General features: G+C 43.4%; 1 pseudogene; it reads right to left on the bottom strand.

The window, feature by feature from the left end:
* Positions 1-10,317, bottom strand: part of LOC125935228 (phosphatidylinositol N-acetylglucosaminyltransferase subunit P-like) — a 55,649-nt pseudogene extending 45,332 nt beyond the window's left edge.
* Positions 10,318-23,851: the final 13,534 nt, after the last annotated feature.

The raw sequence follows: 23,851 nt of genomic DNA, 5'->3' as shown, positions 1-23,851 counted from the left end.
GGCTCCTTTATTCACTGTTGCGTCCCTAGTGCCCAGCACAACCACTGGTGTGGAACGAACGAACAAGGCAAATGCCCTAGGTCAGGGAGACAAGTCACATTGGGAAAGGTGGTCTGGTAGCCTTAGAAATGAAAGGCAGTGCTAAAAGATAAACTGAGGTACATTAAAACTTTTAAGAGCTTGTTTGAACAGAAATTGATCTGGGGGTGCCTTGGTGGCTCAGGCGGTTGAGTGTCCGACTTCAGTTCAGGTCATGATCTCGCGGTCCGTGAGTTCGAGCCCCGCATTGGGCTCTGTGCTGACGGCTCGGAGCCTGGAGCCTGCTTCGGATTCTGTGTCTCTCTGCCCCTCCCCCACTCACGCTTGGTCTCTCTCTCTCTCTCTCTTTCTCTCTCTCTCTCTGCCAAAAAGAAATAAACATTAAAAAAATTTTTTTAAAGATTGATTTGAAGAGGGCAGCAGGAAACAGAAGGGGTTAAGGGCGCTCTTCTGACCGGAGCACAAAGAGACTCTCATAGACCAAAGGCGAATGCAAAGCAAGGAAGTTATTGACTAGCTATAGCTCAAACGTTTGCCTTACTTGGAAAAGCCTAGGTGGCCATTTGTGATTGGCTGTCCTTAGGTTCCCACTGAGTAACCTTGAGGCTTTATAGGCTTCAGTTTTGGTTTGTTGATGTTGGTGGCTGCTAAGCTATTAGGACCACTTCAGTCTAATGACCACCTTGATTAACTAATTTAGCAGGAGAGAAGGGAAGGAAAGCAGAGATGAGAGACTTTGGGAGACAGAGTCGAGGTGACTCGAAAAGCACCAAAGGTAAGAGAGCCTTGACGTTTATGAATTCCCACACTTGATGGCTATTTCCCAGAATACATTGCTCAGCACACTTATCCCAAGAAGCGTCCCCTAAAAGAAAAAAAGGGGTCCACGGACAAATACTTTTGAAAAGTATTCTCATCCATATCTCGTTTTTGGAGCTTCACAATACGAATGATCATATTTGTACCTGATACTTTAAGGTTACTTAAAGAAAGCCTATTTGACTTGAAACGAGGAAGAGCTCTTTGGTGGGTGGGGAGGAGTTAGAGGGTAATTACCTTTTCTGATCTGTTGAGTGAAAATGCCAGCGACTTTCCGAGCGGGGATGTTAAACAGGTCATTGCAAATGTAGCTCTGGAGATGAGAGGGTAGATACGTGAAAATGCTCAGAAAAATGTAAGTTCAGGCCCGAACACGTCCATCTTCTACAGGAAGAAGGAAGCCCATTCCTGTAGAAGAATGGGCTTTCTGGGGATACAGTCCTTTAGCCTCCAGATAAACTATCTTGGAGGAAAGTTCAGACAAAATGTGCTTACCAATCTCCCTTGCAGTTAAGAGTGGCTAGTAAAAATAAGTGGGAGTTGGTTGGGACTTCATACCTGAGCTCCTAAGGAGTGCTATTCACCGCAGCCAAAAAGGGGAAACAACCCAAATGTCTACTGACATGCATGGATGAACAAAATGTGGTGTTGCTTTCTAAAGGGAAGAGCCAACAAACAAAGAACCACGGGCAGGCCAGGGAGGTCTGGGTGCTTCTTGAGCGATAAGCAGGAGAATTACATTTTTTGCATGTTTCTTTAAAGGTAAAACCTCTTGGTAAAGAATTCAACGCGATCATAATTTTAGGGGTGAGACTGCCAGGTTCTTGGCTACAACTCATGGTTGAGTATTAGTTGCACTATCTATGATTGAGCTAATTGTATGTTACCGATGCCGTATGTATATTTATTCAATATCAACCCACATTTGTTTGAGTCCCACTTTGTACGTGTAGTGAGCAGCAAGGAACAATAGACTTGACTGAAGCCACAGTGATGGATCTTATTGCAAACCACAAGCTTTTAAAATTCCCCATTAAATGCAGAGAGTCCTCATGGAAGGAAGGAACTAAGATCCCTATTGATAAATACAGACACCGGATGACCTCATTGCCTCTGCCCCCTTCCACCCGCCAGAGTGTCTCTCAAGGTCCCTGGGTGATTGTGACACTAACAGACTCCTTTGTAGATCAGCCATTAATTTTAATTAAAAAAAAAAAAAAAGTCTTGGGATTGCGTTTGAGCTCAAAAGAAGAATGAAGCCCCTGCAACCAAGAGTGATTGTGGGGCAGGTGGAGAGTAATGAAGACATGACCTTGGGCAAGCCTTCTCTGCAAAACCCAGCTCCTCATCTATAAAATACAAGTGTTGGAAGAGGTTACTTCAGGAACCTTCCAGAGCTGATAGTCTGTGATGCTAATTATTGAGCTACTTAAATGAAACGGCTTGTGAGGAATTTGAAATTATGTCTCTCCTGGACTGCTAGAGCCCTAAGTTACGGGATGTTCAGTCACACATTTACTCATCCATACTTTCATCCACCGAGCATTTATCAAGGTCATACTGTGTGCCTGTTCTTAACCGCTAGAATTGTCTTGATGGATATGACATGGTTCTTACCTAGAGAAACTCAAGGTTCACCTGCCGAGGCACAAACACCTTAAGAGCTTTAACAAAGGTGAGATTGCAAAGGAGGAAATACCTGCAATATGTTTATGCAGGTATTATGCAGGACAAAAAAAAGTTTCTAAAGCAATTAAATGAGAAGATAGGATCTTAAAAAGAGTGGAATACTCCAGCTTGGGAGCTAGAGAGGGAATGAAAGGGGTGAGGTCATAGGGACCTATCATGCTAAGAATTTTGGTCATTTTCTGGTTGAGAATAATCAAGGACAATTACTAAATAATCAAATAAACTAGGATAACAATCACATGATGAACAAACAAAGGAATAATCAAAAGTAGGTTCTAAAAGCATCCCACTCCCCTTTTTAAGAAAAGATTTTATTTTTAAGTAATCTCTACACTCAATGTGGGGCTCAAACCCATAACCCCAAGATCAAGAGTTGCATGCTCTGCTGACTGAGCCAGTCAGGTGCTAAAATCATCTCTGAGAGCTCAGGATAAGAAAAATCCAAGGAGTTGTTCATATCCATAATCTCGTGGAATGTGACAGCTGAAACTGTAAGGACGTCCCCAGGAATGTTCCACAAAGCTCAAGAGGTAATCATCCCCCCTGCCTCATATTATCACTTTAACAGAGTAACATGGCCTGCAAATGGCAAGATTTCATTCTTTTTCATGGCTGAGTAATATTTTACTGTATATATGTACCACATTTTCTTTTTAAAAAAAATTTTTTTTAATGTTCTTACTTATTTTTGAAGGAGAGAGAGAGAGAGCACGCAAGCATGAGCAGGGGAGGAGCAGAGAGAGAGGGAGACACAGAATCTGAAACGGGCTCCAGGCTCTGAGCTGTCAGCACAGAGCCCAACGCTGGGCTCGAACTCACAGTCCGTGAGATCATGACCTGAGCCGAAGTTAGATGCTTAACCGACTAAGCCACCCAGGCGTCCCTGTACCACATTTTCTTTATGGAGCTAGAGAGTATACTGCTCACATGTGGAATTTAAGAAACAAAACAGGGGTGGCTATCTGGATCAGTCATTGGAACATGCAACTCTTGATCTTGGGGTTATGAGTTCAAGACCCATGTTGGGTGTAGAAATTACTTAACAGAGAGAGAAAGAGAGGGAGAGAGGGGGAGAGGGGGAGAGGGGGAGAGGGGGAGAGGGAGAGAGGGAGGGAGGGAGGGAGAGAGAGAGAGAGAGAGAGAGAGAGAGAGAGGAATCAAGAAATAGACTCTTAATTATAGAGAACTGATTGTTACCAGCGGGGAGGGGGGTTGGGTTAAACAGGCAATGGGGACTAAGGAGGGCACTTGTGATGATCACTGGGTGATGTATGGAGGTGCTGAATCACTATATTGTACACATGAAACTAATATAACACTGTATGTTAGCTAACTGAAATTAAAATAAAAACTTAAAAAAACCCCAGAGTAACATGACCTAATGTGTCATGATTCAATGTCAAAACGCTCAAGTTAGGTCCTTCTTTTTTTAGTGTTTCAAGAATGCAGAGGGATAGCTTTGAACTTGGACTGATGTAGATCAAATAGCAATTCCATGTAACCTTACACTGATCACTTAATCTCTCTGAACCCCAATTTACTCTTCCATAAAATGAAGGTAATACTTCCTACTTTTTAGGGTTATGAGAAGCAAATAAATCAATGCAAGTATTTAGAATTTGTTAGTGCAATTACAAATTCATTTCTGTGATTTTTAAAAATAAGATCTTTCCCACTACATTAGAAGTTCTGTGAAGGTAACAGCCCTGCTTTTCCTCGTCCTTAGGTGGGTGGATAGTGCCCAGCCCACGCATGGACTCTGTTAAACAATGGTGATGATGATAGATCTTTTGTAAAGCGTATGGGGGTGATGAGAAGGGGGAATCCCCTTAGGACGTGTTTCTACAATTTTTGTTAAACCAAGAAGTCAGATGCAATAGCTCACCCTATTTGTATAGATAGACCTAATTTCTGGTCTCTATTCTGCCAGGCAACATATTGCAAACACATCAGTTAGGTGAGGCCGATGCTCATAAACAATTAGGTTCGGGGTGCCTGGGTGGCTTGGTCGATTGAGCGTCAGACTTCGGCTCAGGTCACGATTTCCCCGTGAGTTCGAGCCCCGCGTCAGGCTCTGGGCTGATGGCTCAGAGCCTGGAGCCTGCTTCCGATTCTGTGTCTCCCTCTCTCTCTGCCCCTCCCCTGTTCATGCTCTGTCTCTCTCTGTCTCAAAAATAAATAAATGTTAAAAAAAAATTAAAAAAACAAAAACAAAAACAATTAGGTTCAGGGCATCAGTAGGAAGAGAGTCCCGAGGCAAGGCGATTCATTCCCCATGTTAAATCCAGTCATCCGTACCATCCTTGTGGTCAGCCTCCGGATCTTTTAAATGATGCTTTCTCAGTCATGACTTCATTTTTCTTGGGGTTAGTCTCCGCGGTACTCTTCTTTCCTTTTTTCTATAATTGAAATGTATTTGATGTAGCACATCGTGTAAACTCAAAGCGCACGACATGCTGATCGGATACATTTGTATATTACAGCATGGTTGCCACTGTAGCAATTATACGCGACTCTCAGGTCACATAATTATCATCTCTTGTTAGCGGTTCGAATAATTAAGACAGCTTCTTAAGCAAGTTTGATGATTACAATACACTGTTGTTGTCTGCATTCACTATATTGTACATTAGATCTCTAGCGCATTGCAAATTTGTACCCTTGATCGGCATCTGTCCCGTCCCGCCACCCTCCCTCCCCTGGTAACCATAATTTTACTCTGTTATTACAAGTTGGTTTTTTTTTTAAGATTCCACATATAAGTGATATGCGATATTTGTCATTCTCCATCTGACATCTCGCTTAGCATAATGTCCTCAAGGTCCATCCATGTTGTCACACTGCAATTTTCTAAAGTGGATAATGTTAAGGTCTAAGTACTTCGGGTGCTTGGGATAACCATCACATCAAGATAAACTCCTCTGTCAGATTTTAAAGTTACAGACGGATCTGTAGCAGACTCAAATAATAATTTGGGTGTTCTAGGCATTATTCTCACTGGAGTATGCGCAGGGAAATTCTTCTGCAGGCATGATTTTCTGCTTGACACTTTCTTCCTGAATATGGAAGAAAATGGCCTTTCCCCATTTCCCTTTCTTCAAGATTTGGTCCTTCATCTAGACCCTCCTGAGATAACCTCCAGATCACGGTGTCTTGCAAAACACATGGACTTCAAAGTCAGACAGATCTCAGTTGCAATCTGGACTTACTACTTACCAACTACGAAAATGTGGGCAGAGGCTTTGGATTTATTGTACATCAAGTTCTTCTTCTACAAAATGAAAGTAATAATAACGTGTGTTTCAGAGGGCTATTACAGATGTCACCAGATGTGGACATTTTATTTGCCTTAACTTCTCTTGTAGAGAACACTATATTTGTCTGGAAGAAATACCGGGGCGAGGGTAAGACCCATAAGGGCAAGCTCAAGACACCCGTTGTCATGAATACACTCAATTGTAGGCAATACGAGGAGGATTTGACTTAGCTTATAAGGAAAAAGGGAAAGGGAAAGGAGGAGAGAGCAGAGATAGGGTGATGGTGGAGGGCTCTATATTGTTCAGTTAGACATTTCCTCAAGCCCTTTTCTTGCCCCCCTAGCAAATCTATAAATTTGATTAAACTCACCAGATTGGCTCTAGAAACACGTGAATGGGGCTGGATTTCAGTTTGGGATCAAAGAGGAGATAGCACATGTGGATGTAAGCCAGGTAAAAGATTAGACTAATGATCTAGGAATTCATGGAAATTGAGGGAAGGGCTTGGAACTTCCATGGTTTTTAGAATTGAGGTTCAGGCCAAGTTCACTAGAGGTCAAGGAACAAGGAAATCCTAGGGGATGGCTGGATTCTTGAGGATTTGAGTTAATGTACCTAAAATTGTCTACTATGCATTGTTCATCTAAAAACTGATGGCTACTGGAGTGCCTGAGTGGCTCCGTCCATTGAGCATCTGACTCTTGATTTTGACTCAGGTCATGTTCTCCCAGTCTGTGAGTTCAAGTCCTGCCTCAGGCTCTGCACTGACAGTGTGGATCCTGTTCGAGATTCTCTCTCTCCCTCTCTTTCTGCCCCTCCTCCAATTTCTTTCTCTCTCTCTCTCAAAAGAAATAAGTAAACTTTAATAAAAAAATAAAAACGATGGCTGCTATCTTTGGCCACATGCAAATCCAATGCGGAGTATTAGACTTGAATTGCATTTCAAGGCTGGAGCTAAGCCCAGATGAGAAATTAGATATAAGAAGACTTCATCTGACTTAAAGAGGGGAGGGAGGAGAGAGTGCAGAAAAGAAATGCCCAAAATAGGTATTTCTGTCCATCCAGTCCTCTGTTTGTTGTTTCTAAGTCCAGAAACAAGAGCTGTCATTTTTACATTCCTAGTAACTAGCTCTGGAGCCTTTCACATGCCTTCTAATGTCTCAGCCTTAGTTTGACTATTTTTGCAAAGTGAATTTCCCTACATTGACCTCAAAGGAACCATGTCTGGTTTGAATGAAATAAGGGAATGTGAAAGTACTTTTCCAAATATGAAGTCTTACACAAGAGCGATTGTGAGCATGATCATGGCTGCCCTGACCACCCACCACCGCAAGCTACTTAAGGGCATGGGCTACTGTCTTATTCATGGCCTTATCTCTTTGCCTAAGACAACGCCCAGAAAGTATTTACTGAGTGAACAAATGACTGCATTCAGCATTTTTCACTTTTTGAATAACCACCACACCTGAAAGTTTATCGTCTACACTGTCTTCATAGCACCTATGCCAACGTTTCTCTGTTCCTCTGACCCCCCACCTCCATTTCTTCTCTTTGAGCTCATGACTTCATCCACTAAAGAAGAGTAAAAAAAAAAAAAAAAAAAGTTATTGCAATTCTTCCTCTTGAGCCAATTCTGTGCATCTGGGATTTCTATTTCCTACCCATAAACCCAAGTGATCTGGTTTCTGTCCCGACACTCGACTGAAATTGTTCCCAAATAGTCAATGTAAATTCACCGATTGGAAAGCCTGATTACCTTTTCTTAGACTTTATTCTTCTTGACCTCCTTGAAACACAGGACACTCTGGTCACATTTGGCCACTTTATCCTTTGGCCACTGGACTCTACCCCCCGGGGTCTTTTACCATAAATAATGTATATCCCCCTTGGCTTCCCTCCCTTCTTCTATCTGTCCCCATTTCTGGACCAAATTCTCATTCCCTCCTCAATGAGTCTCCAATGGTTTCTACCTTTTCAACTTCCTGATACATGTGCCCTGCCTGCTTTGGGCACCAGCACCTGGATCCTATTTTCCCACGTCATAGACTCTCCAATTCCCTAGTGCTCCAACATGCTGCTCTGTGCTTCTGGGAGGATGCTTGGGATCCACCTCCACCTCTACCTTGGGGCAGGTCTCCCCTTCCTGAAACTGGAAGACAGCAGCTGAACAGAGGGACATAGGGACAGTCTCTTCAGTCTTCCCCTCTCTTGGAATATAACACAACATCATCTGTGATTCCTGTTTAGATGACTCAGGGACACATTTCTCTGGCTGTCATGTCACCAGACATCAGTCCACATTTCCCATGGCTTCCTAGATACTTCTATTAGAAGCCCCTGCCACCTTCTCAGCCTCAACTCTATTAAAATCTGACCCACCTTCCCACATAATCTGGATCTCCCTCTTTACAATCAATAGCACTACCATTTTCTCCAGTTTTTAAAGTTTATTTTTCATTTTCAAATTCATCTCTGATTCTTTCTGCTACTTCTAACTTATTTCTGCTCTGTTTAATTATAGTAAAATAACTTGCTGCCTCTTCCTCTCTTCTCTATAACATCCTTCTCATTTTCCCTCCTTTCCATTTCCACTCAATTTCCATTCCAGCCTCACTTTTGTGTAGGTCATCATCTCAGGTCTGAATGAATACAGAATTCCTCAGCTTACCAGGAGTTGGAGCTTGGAGTATGTGGAGTTGGGCTGCCTAGGTTTGTGTCCAGACCTTACTGCTTCTTACTGTGTATTGAGGACATTGTCCTTGTGCCGTATCCCTGGCCAGATATGCATGACCTGTTCCCTCTCACTGCTCAGCTTCTACTCCCGCTGCATGGCTCAGCTTGTCTCACCTCCATGTGGCCCCCGTGGCACAGCCATTGCACACTGCTTTCTTTCTCCTCTGAAACACACTAGCCTTTATGTATCAGTAGCACCATTTCCTAGTTAGGAAAACTTACACCGTACTACATGAATGTATCCAGTAAATATTTACAGAGCGCTTTCCTAGGCACTGGGGAAATAGTGTGGCATAGGGTATATAATGAAGCCTACATTCTAATTATGCAGGTATGGAAGATGTGGTTGGCAATTATGTAAACAAGTCGGCAATCAAGAACAACCTAGTAATAAGTACTATGACAAAAATTTAATGGCGATGGATCTGAAAGTGTTTCATCAGCTATTTTGGGTTGGTGGTATAGACAAGGAGGATGTGTTGATTTTCTGAGGAGGGAGCACTGAAACTGAGATCTGAATCACAGAAGAGTTAACCCTGGGACGATCTGGGACCAGAAGTGTCTAGGTGAAGAGACTAGCAAGTTCAGTGCCCCAAGAATGGAACAAGCCTAGTGACTGGAGAAACACAAAGAAGATCCATTTACCTGCAGGGTATATATAGGAGGAGGCAGATAAGTCAGAGAGGTTGCCATGGGCGTATGGGAGCCCCAGATCAGATACAGCCTTGTAGCCTCAGGTAGGAAGTTTTAGATTTAAGTTTAGATGTGGTGAAGCAGAAGAATGATACGGCCCGATTTATTTTGAAAATCTCACTCTGGCTGCTGTGTGGAGAAACAGCAGAGGAACATCCAAGTGGAGGCAGGGAGGCTGGCTGCGAGGCCACTGCAGGAGTCCCAGAGAGTGTTGGTGGTGGGAAAGGCACGGGATGGGGGAAGGGTGCATACTGGGATATGTTTTGAAGGTGTGGTTGGCACGGCTTGCTGACAGATTGATGTAACCGTGGATGGGAAATGACAAAGCAAGGATGTTGGGGTCTCAGCTTGAGCAGTTCGCGGTAAGAGTTGCTTTTTACTGAGGTGAGGATGACAGGGCTCCCCTCTGTGAGGCGGGCAGAAGGTAAGTGTTTTAGAGGAGAGAGAAGTCCCTATGGGCGAGAGGGCAAGTTGGCTCCTCGGAAGGGGACAAGCTGAGCCTTGAACGATCATCATGGAACTTAATCTAAGAGAGGTTCAACTTATTTTTTTACATTTCGATACCGGGTTTTAATAAGAGATATTCAAAATCATTATGGTCGAAATCATTACATCAAAAACTTTTATAATAAACGCTTGTTGTTAGTCTACATACAATTTCGTTTTTGGTGCAAAGTTCTTTGACTGCAAGAAAGAATTTTTGGCTTACTTCACTAATAGGACTACCTCTTAATGTTGGGATGGCCTCTTCTTCGTATTTCTTCTGCTGTTGATTTTTAGCCTAGTTATCTGTGATGGCACGAGTGGAGTTGAGCTGAGAGGTACTCATCATGTTTATTCCCAACAAGAGTACGTAACCGATTACTATAGTAATGAGGAGGTAGACGGACAACGCAAATGCCCAATACTTTTGAGGCCAGTAGGTTAAGCCTAAGGAGTTTAGCCAAGATTCAGAAATACAAGCTCATACAAGATATAGTATGAAGCCACATTGGGAGCTTAAGAAAAGAGCAAAGCCATACATCGCTCTTTCTGGCAATGGTGATGGTGAATGTTCCACCATTTCCCCTGTGGCTTTAGACAATCTTGGGTCCTCGAAGTGCCCACTCAGGCCCCTCCTGACAGCTCGGCCACCTCAGCTTCGAGTCCCCTGCGCAAGTGCTGCCCTGGGCTTTCGATATGTTAGGGTGAATGGATATATGTGATGAGAAAGCTAAGGACAGAGAGACTACATATGTTAAAACCAAGTCTGTCCTAATTCACACCAATGATTTTTCTAAACTCAAACCTCATTAGGTTTCGGCACTTTACTGGCCCATGTTGCTGAAGCGTTAGCAGTGAGGTGGAGGGAAATGTAGAGATTTGAAGAACGGGATTCGACAGCTGAGGGACTTCAGGTACATTCTCTGACCTTCTCCCATGGCTCTGACTTCTAAAGCCTCACCTTTTCTATTCATACTTGTGCTGGTTTTATGTTTGTCTGACTTGTCTCTTTGTCTTTGATGGCACCCCTGTTTTTGTTCCCTGGGGGCCTTCATTTAATACTCTTCACTGATCTCCTGTCTCCCTTGCCTGAGGAATTCTCTTTCATCATCAAAAGCATTTCATCAGGTACCTATTTAGCACCCTGCTCTGTGTTAGGAGCTAGACATGTTTCTGGCCTCCAGGTTTCTGACAATTCTTAAATTCCTCTTATATTGTGCCTTTTTGCAGAAATTGTTGTGGCCGCCCGGGTCTACACCACCAGACTTCAGAGAGTTGGTGACGGCGGACCTTGCTCCAGCTCTATGGCAGGTGCTCGGATGTGGCTGGTAATTAGAGAAACTCTACGTTTCCTGGGCTCTCTGTGTTTTAGGGCAACGGCTATGGCCAGAGTGCTCATGAGCCAGATAGAGCAAGGTTCGAATGCTGACGGCCGCTTTCTAACTGTGTGATGTGACTGACAGTCCTCATTTTCCTAAACCTCGGTTTCCTCCATTGTAAGTAGGCTATTACACACCTACCTAGCAGTGCTGTGGAGACCTACGTGAGCTAATGTATGTAAATCCCCAGCACAGTGCCCGACACAGGTAAGGGTTCAATAAATGGTGGAATTTCTTATTGATTTATCAATCTGTCATTATTGATAAAATGGCATGCCCAGTAGAGCATTAACAAGGAATAGAAAAACAGACACAAATACGATGAGAAAGTGATGATAGAATCTTAGACGTGGAAGAGGCCAAAGTAGTAGAGATAAAAGTTATTCAGAAAATAAATGGTGAGTGCATACATGGAAATTTAAAGGCTTGTGTTGTCAGCCTGATTGAGTTCATGGGGGTCTGAAAGGGCAGGGTAATAATATTTCCCAGGACCCACCCCATCAGGAATAGTAAGCTATGGGACTTCTTTCTTCCCAGATACACAGAAAGGCAGCAGCACAGAGGATAACTTCCCGAAGCCTTCTTTAGGAAGCCTTGCAGGCAGGGACTGAATCTCTGAAAAAATCCACTCCAGGGGAGCACTGATGCTCTGAGGGCCAGGAAATGGTTCTCTGAAGGGCCTTCTCTTGGCTTTGCCTCGGACAGGATTGCGCTAACTTCTTCGAGTTAGCCTATAGTTTGGCAAAAAGCCTTCCCTCCTGGGTAGCTGAATAATTTTTAGATGATCCAGCTGGCACATTGGAGAAACGGGCTAATGAGTCAGGAAGGATCTTCTAAGGCTCTTCCACACCAAACTCGCTCAAGGGTAGAGAATTTCCAGGAAAGTCAGTGAAAGATTTATGAGACGAATCCCGGAACTATTTTCTCCTCCATCTATTGTTTCAGAAACAGTGGGCTTGCGGTGCGAGGGGTGGAGAGGGCAAATTAGTGTGGAACAAAGACACGACTCCTGCTTTCCAGAGAGAGCTGGAGAAAAGAGTGACTCCAGAAGCCAGCTCATGAGGATTCCCTGACAAGGAAATATTCAAGATTGGAATGCGCCTGCCTGCAGGCCCCACAGAGCCTCAGAGATGAATTTGAGGAGGAAAAGAGGTGCAAAATTCAGAGGCACTGAGCGGAGAAAGCTTACTCCAACTCTGTGCTGGAAGGGGTCTGATCAGCTGGCTCCTCTGTCTTCACACAGATGGGGAAGAGGTGGAGGGAGAGAAGAGGAGGGGGAGTGGGAAGGTGGAGGAGGAGGAGGAGGAGGAGGAGGGGGAGGAGAAAGTGGTAGCTGCAGTGCTGGAGCCTGGTGGTGTTTCTTGTCACCAGGTGAAATTCCTTATTCACTCCCCGCGTGTTGCTGCCTTTTCTTGGAGTGAGATGGTCTTTCCGTTACATCGTTACATGGTAGGCTGGAGAGCTACCGAGGCTTTCATAGAACCCAAGAGTCCTTTACAGAAAACTTAGGGGATATGACTTGGATCGCCATTGGATCATTGGGAGAATATCTACAAGAGGGTGCTGCTCTTTGGTAAAAAGGGCTCCTACAGGCACTCAAAATATGGGGACTTCTGGGGTGCCTGCCTGGCTCATTTGGTGTAGCGTGCGACTCGATCTTGGGGTGGTGAGTTAGAGTCCCACATTGGGTGCAGAGATAACTTAAAATTAAAATCTTAAAAACCCCCACATTTATATTTTTAAGAAATACAAAACGGCAAAATGGAATAACAAGATTTGATTAATTTGGTTCCATTTCGGTCATGCAGGGACAAAGGGGATAGATCCATCAGGCATGATTTACATGGATAGATTGTCCAAAGAAGCTTGATTATGCCACAGCTTTAAGGTTTCTTCTTCAAAAAATCCTGTAGTTGTAAAGAGTGGAACAATTGAATTATTAGAATTGCACCTCCTGGATGTCCCCCAGCCAGAAATAGTCAAAAAGTATGCCAACACTGGGGGAGACATCAGGCACATGTGGAACCCACCAGTTGAATAATCAAGATATAATAAGCCATAGGCAAGGTCTTATCTTGGTTAACAAGGTGGTCACAAGAAGAAGAGGTCTTCTGGAGGCCAGGGACAGTGGTTGGGACTTTCAGTTCAGATTCCTCCTAGGCCCTCAACGGCTGCTGTCACATGGGCACAGCGGTTGGCTTCCCACCTACTTCCAGCTCCACCCAAAGCTTTCCAAACATGGATGAACAGTTTAATAAGTAAAAGTGAGGGGCGCCTGGGTGGCTCAGTCGGTTGAGCATCCGACTTCAGCTCAGGTCATGATCTCGTGGTCTGTGGGTTCGAGCCCCCTGTCGGGCTCTGTGCTGACAGCTTGGAGCCTGGAGCCTGCTTCGGATTCTGTCTCCCTCTCTCTCTGCCCTCCCCTCGCTCATGCTCTGTCTCTGTCTGTCAAAAATAAATAAACGTTAAAAAAATTAATAAGTAAAACTGAGCTTTTCATAATATAGTAGGCTTTAACTACTGACAGTCTTGGTAGCAGAAAGGATGTTCATATCATTTCCCTTCCAGACATTTCTAAGAGGTCTCCAACGCTCTCAGAAATGATTCTTCTTTTCTTTTTTTTAATTATTATTTTTTAACATTTATTTGGTTTTGAGAGACAGAGACAGAGTGTGAGCGGTGGAGGGGCAGAGAGAGAGGGAGACAGAACCGGAAGCAGGCTCCAGGTTCTAAGCTGTCAGCACAGAGCCCAACATGGGGCTCCAACCCAGGAACCGTGAGATCATGACCTGAGCCGAAGTCGGCCGCCTAACTCACTGAGCCATCCAGGTGCCCCAAGACTCTTATTTTCAAATAAAAGGAGTTTTCTTGGATGAATCCACCATTTTTACAGTTGATTTTTTCAATACTTAAGGTCTCTAAAATGTGTTTGTCCTTCCCACTAATATGAAATTTTGTGATGGCATGCATACGTGTGTGCATGGGAGAAGTGAAGAAAGGGCTCAAGTGTAGCAAAGAAAACTTCAGTTTGACTACAGGCCTCGGGCCCTAACCATAGGCTCCAGATTTGGGAGCCTTCAAAACTATTCCCTTCAAAACCAGAAATAATAATAAGTAATAATCTTCTGTTAATGGTTCATCCCGTATACCGTTGACTTATCTTTTGGAGGAAGATTGAAATGAGTTACCGTGTCAGAACTGGCAGCCACAGGGCACATGTTCAAGATTCGATTATGAGAACAGAACTTTTCATTAAGACTTTTAATTTTGACTTCTGTTTGTAAGATGTGCAGGATTCCAAGCCTTGCAACACTTGGGAATACCCAGTGGATTTTTTTTTTTTTTTCATAACTCTAAGTCTTTGCTAACAGGAAACAGAAAAGACTGATTAGAAATTGTTTTGGAGCTGGGTCTGGTGGGAATTAGAATGACACCCATGATGCATTTCACAGGGGCTGCTAAACAGCTTCAGATAGAAATTACTTTCGGCGCTTTTTTCCCTTCTTGTCCTGAACAGGAGCTTGTGTTTCCTGCTGATTACAGAAAAAAAAGCCACTGTGTTTACCAACATTGCTGATCCAGTCAATCCCTCTGGCCTCTGTGTTTTGAACTAATGTGTGGTTTCTTTGAGTCTGAAGTAGGCTTAGAAGCAGAGGTTCAGACCACCCACTTTTAGGATCGCTAAGGCAGTGCTAGAACTAAGTTGAAACTGAGGTACTTCATGCAAGCTCGTGGGTTTGAGCAGAGGCAATTTTAATGGTCAGAAAGTATTTTGAAGCCATTTTAATATTAATGTCCCCAGTGGATGGGGCCAAGCCTGGGCCTCAAAAAAAAAAAAAAAAAATGAAATCAGGGGACCTGGGTAGCTCAGTCAGTTAAGCATCCGGCTCTTGATTTCGGCTCAGGTCATAAATGCATCGTTCCTGAGATGGAGCCCCGCCCCGGGCGCCACCCTGACATTGTGGACCCTGCTTGGGATTCTCTCTCTCCCTCTCTCTCTCTGCCCCTCTCCCACTTGCTCTCTCTCTCTCTCTCTCTCTCTCAAAATAAATAAACTTAAAAAAAATGACATCAGAATGCCCAACATTCTCCCATTGATTGCCTATTTTATCTCTCTAGTAGGAAAACTCTACTTGTTTTTTAAAGTTTATTTATTTATTTTGAGAGAGTGAGCAGGAGAGAGAGAATCCCAAGTAGGTTCTGTGCTGACAGTGCAGATGGCAGGGGTCATTCTCAAGAACAGTGAGATCGTGACCTGAGCTGAAATCAAGAGTCGGACGCTTACCAGACTGAGCCACCCAGGTGGCCCTTGGAAAACTCTGTGTAAATCAGGCATACTCAATCCTTTCCGGTGAGCAGCTAGCTTTGAGTTTGCCAAGTTTTCCAATAATCATAGATTATTCAACCTGGATCCTTGGCTCGAATTCTTTCATCTTATTGGTGTGGCAACCATGGTCTTGGCTACCGCATTTATTCGTTTAGTAATTTCTTCATGCATCTAAGTTTTACACATCTACTATGTGTTGGGCCCTGTGTTAAGCACTGGGTATACCATCATGAGCAAGACAGAAAGGATCCCTTAAGGAGTTTGCAGTCCGGTCAGAGAGGTAGATGCTAAGAAAATAAATGTTACACATGTTAATGTATTTCATGAATTGAACAGGCAGGTGGGGTGGGGGGGGGGGAAGGGAGAACCTCTCTTGGGTAGAGTCTTCAGGTAGGTCCCTGGAAAGTGATGTTTTAGGCACTGGGAGAGGAAGGGGTGTGTTGTGAGTGCATTGCTGATAGAAGGAAGAATGGGAGTTACGGTGAAGAAGCGAAGACATCCACGGGCCATTCTCAATTCTCCAAATGGAATCCTTGTCAATTTTCCTGTGGGTCCCGGGGGACTATCAGTGTGGGGCTGGTGGATCTTGAATGGGCAGTGGGGTTTATTATCAGGTGTCATTCTAAATTACTGAGAGGTCCCCCACCCTCTCTTTTTTCATCTATTGTAGAAGTGGTATAAAGGTTAGACCAGGAGAGATTTGATGTAAAATACAGATTCTACCACATCCTGGGATGGAGAGAGGAAAAGCTCACCCATGCCCACACGCTCGCTGAATTACAACGGTAGAGGCAAATCACTCACCCTCGAGTCTAACATACATACGAGGACAACTCGACACAGCCCACAGTCCCTGAGTGTTCTTCCTCAGGTAGAAATAGCCTTTCTTTCCATCTAGCTCCAGGTCTCTGGAATGCTACTTTGGATCACCTAGTTTTTATGGGCACTTCCAACCTCTGTCACGTCTCACAAGTTCCTTGAGGGTAGGATGCTATTGGACTCAGCAGCCTCTAGCAAAGCCAGCACCCAGCATATTGCCATGGGCACAAAAACCACTCAGTGAATATTTGTTGAACGGATCATATAGAAAGATTTAGTCTTCAGGAAGAGGAGTTAGAAAGGCAGTACCACTTTTCTTCTTTCTGGCTTTTGCACCGTGACCGGAAGTGGGAGCCCAGTATGATTACTCTCATTACCAACAACAAAAAATGGCTATCACAGGATCCTGGCTTCATTCCTGTGATGAAGCCATTGGCCTGGTGACAAGAATATCACTGAGGACAGAGAAGCAAACGTTGAGCTGTTTAACAGAACCCTCAGCGGGGACGTTGTTGCATCATTCCACTGAGATGTGAAGTAATGTCTGAGCGCTCGGTTCCCAGCGCTGGGCTGCCTCGGTCCCCGCTCCCACTTCAGACAGTGGCTAGACCCTGCATCCTGTCTCCTGACCCGGGCTCTGCCGGCTCCAGGCCAGTCCTACCAGAGGCAACTGGGCAGCAAGGCCCATAAGGAAGTGCACGCAGCCCCACGAGGCCCTCATTAGCACAGGTCAACGCTGTGTCTGCCACGGAAACTTTGGGGGAAGGATCACCACCCTCCAGGCAGTCCTTTCCCCTGACCCTGCTCAGGCCCCACTCCCAAGCAAAGGAAGAGTATTGCAGCCGGAAATTTGAAACTCTGTTGTTCTAGGGCTATCCACTGAGAAAACCACTAAAGATCCCAGGTCAGTTTCCCGTTCGCGCCAAAGCCAAGAACATGCTCTGAAATAACAGTGGTGGGTGGTGTTTCCAAAGATAAAGGAGTTTGGGGGTGGGGCCCAGAGGCAGGCAGTCTGTCCCTGCCTGGTGGGTGCCGGGGTAGGTCCCTCCTGCTGTATCACCACTCCAGTAATGGTGCTTCACTTCGGTCCTATGAGAAAGATTCATTTTTACTGGCAAGGGAAGGGGCCTGTTCTGAGCTGACAATGTGGAGTTGTCGGAGGTTAGAGGTGGGAGATGAGATGAAAGATGGTAAAAAGGATTAATGTCAGCAATGTGCAGATTGGCACCCTGCCTCTGGTAACCACTCAGCCAACAGCAGGGAAACTGGGCCACAGTTAACTGGACATCTGTGCCAGAGGCACGAAGAGGTGTTTATCATTTAGAGGATTCCTGTGTTCTTGGTGAATGAAGACTTCAGGAATGACAAACTTCCCTCCTCTTTTGGTTCTTCTCGAAGATACTGTACGGTCGTCTGATTGACTTTGGTTTTAATGGCCTACAATTAGCATTAGATGAGGAGAGAAAGGTCCGTTTGTTGTATTTCGTACTACTTTCTTTTGCCTTTACCCTTCCCTGAAACATAAGCTGAAAAGAAGAAAAAGAAAAAACAAGCCCAGGTAAGAAGGCTCAGCACCCTGGACTAACACTGAGGGCAGAACCTCTTCAGTTGAAAAGAAACCACTACCGGTTATTGTGGGGGGGGGGGCTGGAATCACCCAGAGACCAATTAACACCTTGTTTTTGGGGATTACCCCCTGCAGTATTTGCAGATAGTTTCTTAAACAGCCGTGTTTAGAGTCCACACTGTAGGAGTGACTCAAGTGCTGATGAAAGAGCTTCCAGAACAAATAAGGAACCCTACGGGAAACTCTGGCGGAGGTGAGGAGGGCTTCAGTCTTTGGGTTAACAGCTTGGCACTACATTCATTGCTGGAGGAATCTGAGCCTCACAAAAGACAGCTTTTCAAGGAAAAAACTCTTTTGCTTAGAACTGGTTAACAGTCTATTTGTTCTCTAAAGGCTGTTTGGTTAGGGCCCCCGAACATGCAGTTCCTCCAGGGGCCTGCACCTCCCGGGACTTGGAGCTTGTGTGTGCCAATTGGCTTTGGGCTGAATCTATGAGATTCTAGCTTGGGAATCGAGTCCTTGTTGTTCTCAGCGGCCACCGTTTTTATTTTAAACTGCTCTGCACAATTGCCAAGGTACTTTCCAATTAGAGGAACTTGCCCGCATTTTCTTCACTCACTGTTTGCTGTATTAGTTTGGTAAACTGCTAACCGGGGGTAACTGGGACTGGGAGGATGGAGATAGGAGTCTGAGGGGCAGTTTGGTGACATCCGGAGCCTGCTTCTTTGCAGTCCTAATGCTAGTGAAACTGTCCCCAAACAGAAGCCGTCCTGGGCATTAACTGACGTGACACATTCCCACCGCTATCTCCCAGGGAAATGGGCTAACTCTTCTTTCAAAGAATGGATAATGATGAAATTAATTACAGCTCCACACTCCAGGTACATAAAACTCATAGAGCCCCCCTTTCGCACAGGAGGAATCTCAGTGTGTGCCCGTTTTCTTTGTATGGGCATCTTGTTGCTGTACCCAGTTTGATGCCTAAATGGACATTAAATCAATAAACATAAATAGAGGTTTTGATCTATAATGCTTTTACACAAAGTTTTTTATTTTAATAAAACATTTTATTCTAAAAAAATTTTTTTTTTTTTGAAACTCAGTGCCAAAGATCATTAGAGCTGGCGGGGATTAATACAATCTTATTTTATAGATGAGGAAACTGAGTCCCAGAGAGGGAAAAATAATCCTTCCCCACCCCTTGCTCAAAGTCTTAAAGCTAGTTACTAGCAGAACTGGGATAGGACCAGGTCTTTTGACTTCTAGAGTAGGATTTAGCTCATTAGTTAGAATTGTCAGAGTTCCAACCTAGATTTCTCCCAGAATGCATGACACATTTTCATGTTTGGTGTTGATTCCCTCAGGGCTGCCTGACTAGTTTAAACTTTGAGCCAACATTTCAGAAATTATAGTCTTTCTACCACCCATGTAAGAATTACCTGTTAAAAATGCAGAGCCCTAGACTTTCCCAACTTTCAGAATCAGAATCTGAGAACTGTATCTGCAATCTGGATTTTAATGAGCTTCCCTATGAAGACTCTTATGCATTTGAGAACCATTTTACCTGGCTCCAAATCAAGTTAATAAACTTTATTGATTTAAAATGCTAATTTAAAATAAAAAGTCAACAAGTGGGACTATAGAAACTTAACAGCTTCTGCACAGTAAAAGAAACAAAATGAAAAGGGAACCGACAGGATGGGAGAACGTTTTTGCAAACTATGTATTGGATAGGGGGTTAATATCCAACAATTACAAACAATTCACATAACTCAAAAACAATGACAAAAGAGCTCAAAGAAGCTGATTAAAAAATGGGTTGAGGGACTAAATCGACATTTTTTCCCAAAGAAGACCTTCAAATGGCCAACAGGTCCATGCAAAGGTGCTCCACATCATTAATCATCAGGGAAGTGAAATCAAAACCATGATGAGAAATCACATCACATCTGTAAGAATGCTCCCCATCACGAAGATGAGACATAAGTGTTGGCAGGGGTGTGGAGGAAAGGGAACCCTTGTGCATGTTGATGGGAGTGTGAACTTGTTCAGCTGTTGTGGAGAACGATATGAAGATTCTTCAAAAAATCAAAAATGAAACTTCCATAGAATCTGGCAGTCTCACTTTTGGGTATCCAAAGGAAATGAAAATGGTTTATTGAAGGGATAGATATATACACTCCTGTGTTTATTGCAGGAGTATTCACAATAGCCAAGATAAGGAAACAAACTAAGTGTCAATGGACGAATAGATAAAGGAAATGGATGGATAAAGATGAATAAGAAAAAGGAAATTCTGTTTCAGGACATTATGCTAAGTGAGGTAAGTCAGAGAAAGCCAAATACTGTAGGATATCTCTTGTAATACGGGGAATCTAAAAAAAAATTCACAGTACAGTGATTTTAGGCCATAATCCTGTAGTTTAAACATCAAACTTACTAAGACACTACGTCTCCATTGTTCCCACCACTAGAAGATACTTGTGTGACACAACAGAGGTTTTAGCTCATGCTACCATGGTGATCCTACTTCACTGTGAATGTATCAAATCAATGTGTCATATGCTTTGAGCTTACACCATGTTGTATGTCAAATATAACTCAGCTGAAAAAAAAAAAAATGCGTCATGTTTCTGAAATTAGGTGGCACCTTACAATCAATGATTAATGTAGACAAAAAAGTGTTTAAGTGAATGGAGTCATAATTAATAGCAACTTCGAACTGAGGACCAAGTTTTTCTCTTAAATCCTTTAGTTTCTGAAGAAGCAAAAATTTTAATTTTTATCTGACTTCAATTGCACAGCATGTGATTCTTTCACTGCTTAAATTCCTTTTCAGTAGCAAACAAGAAATGTGGCAAAAATTTGTTTCCTCAGGCCCCGGGCAGTCGTTGGTGAACCGCTTCTCCACACCTTAAGTTCTGCCCCGCAGAGTGTTCGAGTCCATTCAATAGAAGACTTTGGGGGCGCCTGGGTGGCTCAGTCGGTTAAGCGTCCGACTTCAGCTCAGGTCACGATCTCGCGGTCCGTGAGTTCGAACCCCGCCTCGGGCTCTGGGCTGATGGCTCAGAGCCTGGAGCCTGCTTCGGATTCTGTGTCTCCCTCTCTCTCTGCCCCTCTCCCGTTCATGCTCTGTCTCTCTCTGTCTCAAAAATAAATAAACGTTAAAAAAAAAAAAAAATAGAAGACTTTGACTCCTATATTTTAGATTTTACTTTCTGTGATTATATTCAAATCTATGACTTATATTTATGATCTATAATTTATATTTGTTATATGTATTTTATGTGTTTACTGCAAAATTTCTAACAAAATCTTGAGTTACCCAATATCTGTACCTTCTTCCTGAAAGATTCAAGGAATTTAGCATTTCCTACCCACCGAATATCACCCCCATCTTGCAGAGTATCTCTGCCTAGATTTTTAGTCTTTTATTTATTTTACTTTGTGAAGTGAGTGAGAGAGAGCCCAAGTGCAAGTGGAGGAGGGGCACAGGGGTGGGAAGACAGAGAGAGAGAGAGAGAGAGAGAGAGAGAGAGAGAGAGAGAGAGAGAGAATCTTAAGAGGAGCCTGATTTGGTGTTTTGATCCCATGACCCTGGGATCATGACCTGAGCCAAAATCTAGAGCTGGACACTTAACCTGCTGAGTCACCCAGGCACCCCTAGATTTATTTATTTATTTTTTAGAACACAAATTAGTTATTTAAAGTCAGTGGCTAATTATATTTGTCCAAATATTTTATCCATTTTTGGGGGCTTAACATGTGAGTGGTAACCCACTTAATCTTTTTGTCGGAAAAAGATTTACTTGACTCTGTTGCAAATAATATAGATATAGAATTCTTGGTTAATAGTTGTTTTTTGTCAAGGCTGTGAAAAGATTGCTGTCTTCTGGCATCCGTTGTGCATGAGAATTAGTTTACCTGTCATTTCTTTGCAGCTCATCTGTCTTTTCTTGCCGGTAGGAATTTTTTTTTTTTAAGATTTTTTTTTGAGGAACTTCAACACCCAACTTGGGGCTCAAACTCACAACCCCGAGACCAAGAGCTGCACGTTCCTCCGACTGAGCCAGCCAGGTGTTCCCTCTCCAGTAGCTTTTAAGATTTTCTCTTATCTTCAATGTTTACCAACGTCACTATCAAATGTTTCTCGGTTAAATTCACTATTATGTATTCTGTTTGACATCTGGTGCTCCCTTTTACAGACATAAAAGGTTTCATATATTATTTTCTTCTGAGAACACATGTCATTTCCTTTGTTATGAAAAGTTCTCAGCCGGTGTCTCTTGGGCTACTGATTCACAGATATTTTCCTCTATTCTATTCTTGAAATCCCCCGTTAGACATATATTAGAACCTCTCAGTATGTGTTCTCTGTCTCTTAGCTGCAATTCAGCCCCCTGTTTAATTCTTTATGTTGCATTCTGGGCAAATTCCTCGATATCATTTTCCAGTTCACCAGTTGTCTCTATTACTATTTCCAAGATGGAATTAATCCTGTCTATGGCACTTTTAATTAAAGTACTATGCTTTTCATTACCAGGATTTCCAATCTGATCTTTTTCATACACACCTGTTTTGTTCCACAGTTTACTGACCATTTCAATGGATATTCTTTCTTTTTCTCTTTGAAGACTCTAAAAACCCTTATTTCAAATGAACTTTCAGGGGCACCTGGGTGGCTCGGTCAGTTAAGCATCTGGCTCTGGATTTCAGCTTAGGTCATGATCTCACAGCTTGTGAGTTCAAGCCCCGCATCAGGCTCTGTCCTGACAGTGTGGGAGTCTCCTTGGGATTCTCTCTCTCTCTCTCTCTCTCTCTCTCTCTGCCCATCCCCCATTCACTTGCACATACTCTAAGTAAATAAAAAATAAATGAACTTTCAGATTCTGCTATTATTCTCACATAATGTGGCATTAAAGTCTCCCAATATTGATTTTGTTGGCTGCCTTTCTTAGTGCTAGTTTTTTTTAAAGTGTGTTAGCATTTGAATGTCCATGACATACATCTGGAGGGGTATCACACAGACTTTCTCTTATTTTCTTTTTCTATCCCTTTCTCTTCTGCCTGTTTACTCTTTCCTGTCTCACAATTTTGCAGTTGCTTCCAGGTAGGACTCAGGGTCCCTGTCCACAACCTGGTTTTGTGTTGGTGGCTATGGACTCCTTTCTTATGAGGACACTGGGACATTTCGGATTCTGTCACTGGCAGTTTGACCCATGTCCTGGCCACAAGGTCTTGCTTGTTTATTCCCGCTTTTCTAGGTTCACATTCATCTAAGCCCTCACCTCAACTGCATATTTTTTTCTGGCAGGCACTCCCACCCCATTCAAATTCAAGCAATAAACTTGGAATCAGGCTTCATCCATGCAAGACAATACTTTATCCCCAGTATTTTTGTTTGTTTGTTTGCTTGAGAGAGAGGAAGAGAGGGTGCGAGTGAGGGGCAGAGAGAGAGAGAGAGAGAGAGAGAAGCAGCGCTCACCCAATGCACGGTTTGTGTTTTACCAAAAGTAGGGCTCACCGGATGTGGGACTTGAACTCACAAACTGTGAAATCATGACCTGAGCGGAAGTCACATGCTAAAGGACTGAGCCACCCAGGTGCTCACTTTATCCGTAATATTGTGGAGGAGATCTAGCATATCTTGGCTTACCTTGAGAGTCTACCAAGCTCACAGCTTTAGGAACTTGTTTGTTAGATTTCTGTTCAATTACTAGTGCACAAATACTTATTTCTTCTTTATGTACGCGTGTGCGCATGCTTTACTCCCCCCACAACTATCTTTTTTTTTTAAATTTTTATTTATTTATTTTGAAAGAGAGAGAGAGAGAACAGGGAAGGGGCAGAGAGAGACAGGAAGACAGAGAGAATCCCAAGCAGGCTCCATGCTGTCAGCACAGAGCCCGATGTGGGGCTCGATCTCACAAACGGAGATCATGACTTGAGTTGAAATCAAGAGTTGGATGCTTAAATGACTGAGCCACCTCGGTGCACTCCCCCAACTATCTTTTAAATTTACTTAAAAAAATTTTTTTTAATGTTT

This window comes from Panthera uncia (assembly GCF_023721935.1).
Source record: "Panthera uncia isolate 11264 chromosome A1 unlocalized genomic scaffold, Puncia_PCG_1.0 HiC_scaffold_17, whole genome shotgun sequence".
In the NCBI taxonomy this organism is placed as follows: domain Eukaryota; kingdom Metazoa; phylum Chordata; class Mammalia; order Carnivora; family Felidae; genus Panthera; species Panthera uncia.
The sequence above is the reverse complement of the archived record's forward strand: the minus strand, read 5'-3'. Positions and strand labels throughout refer to the sequence as shown.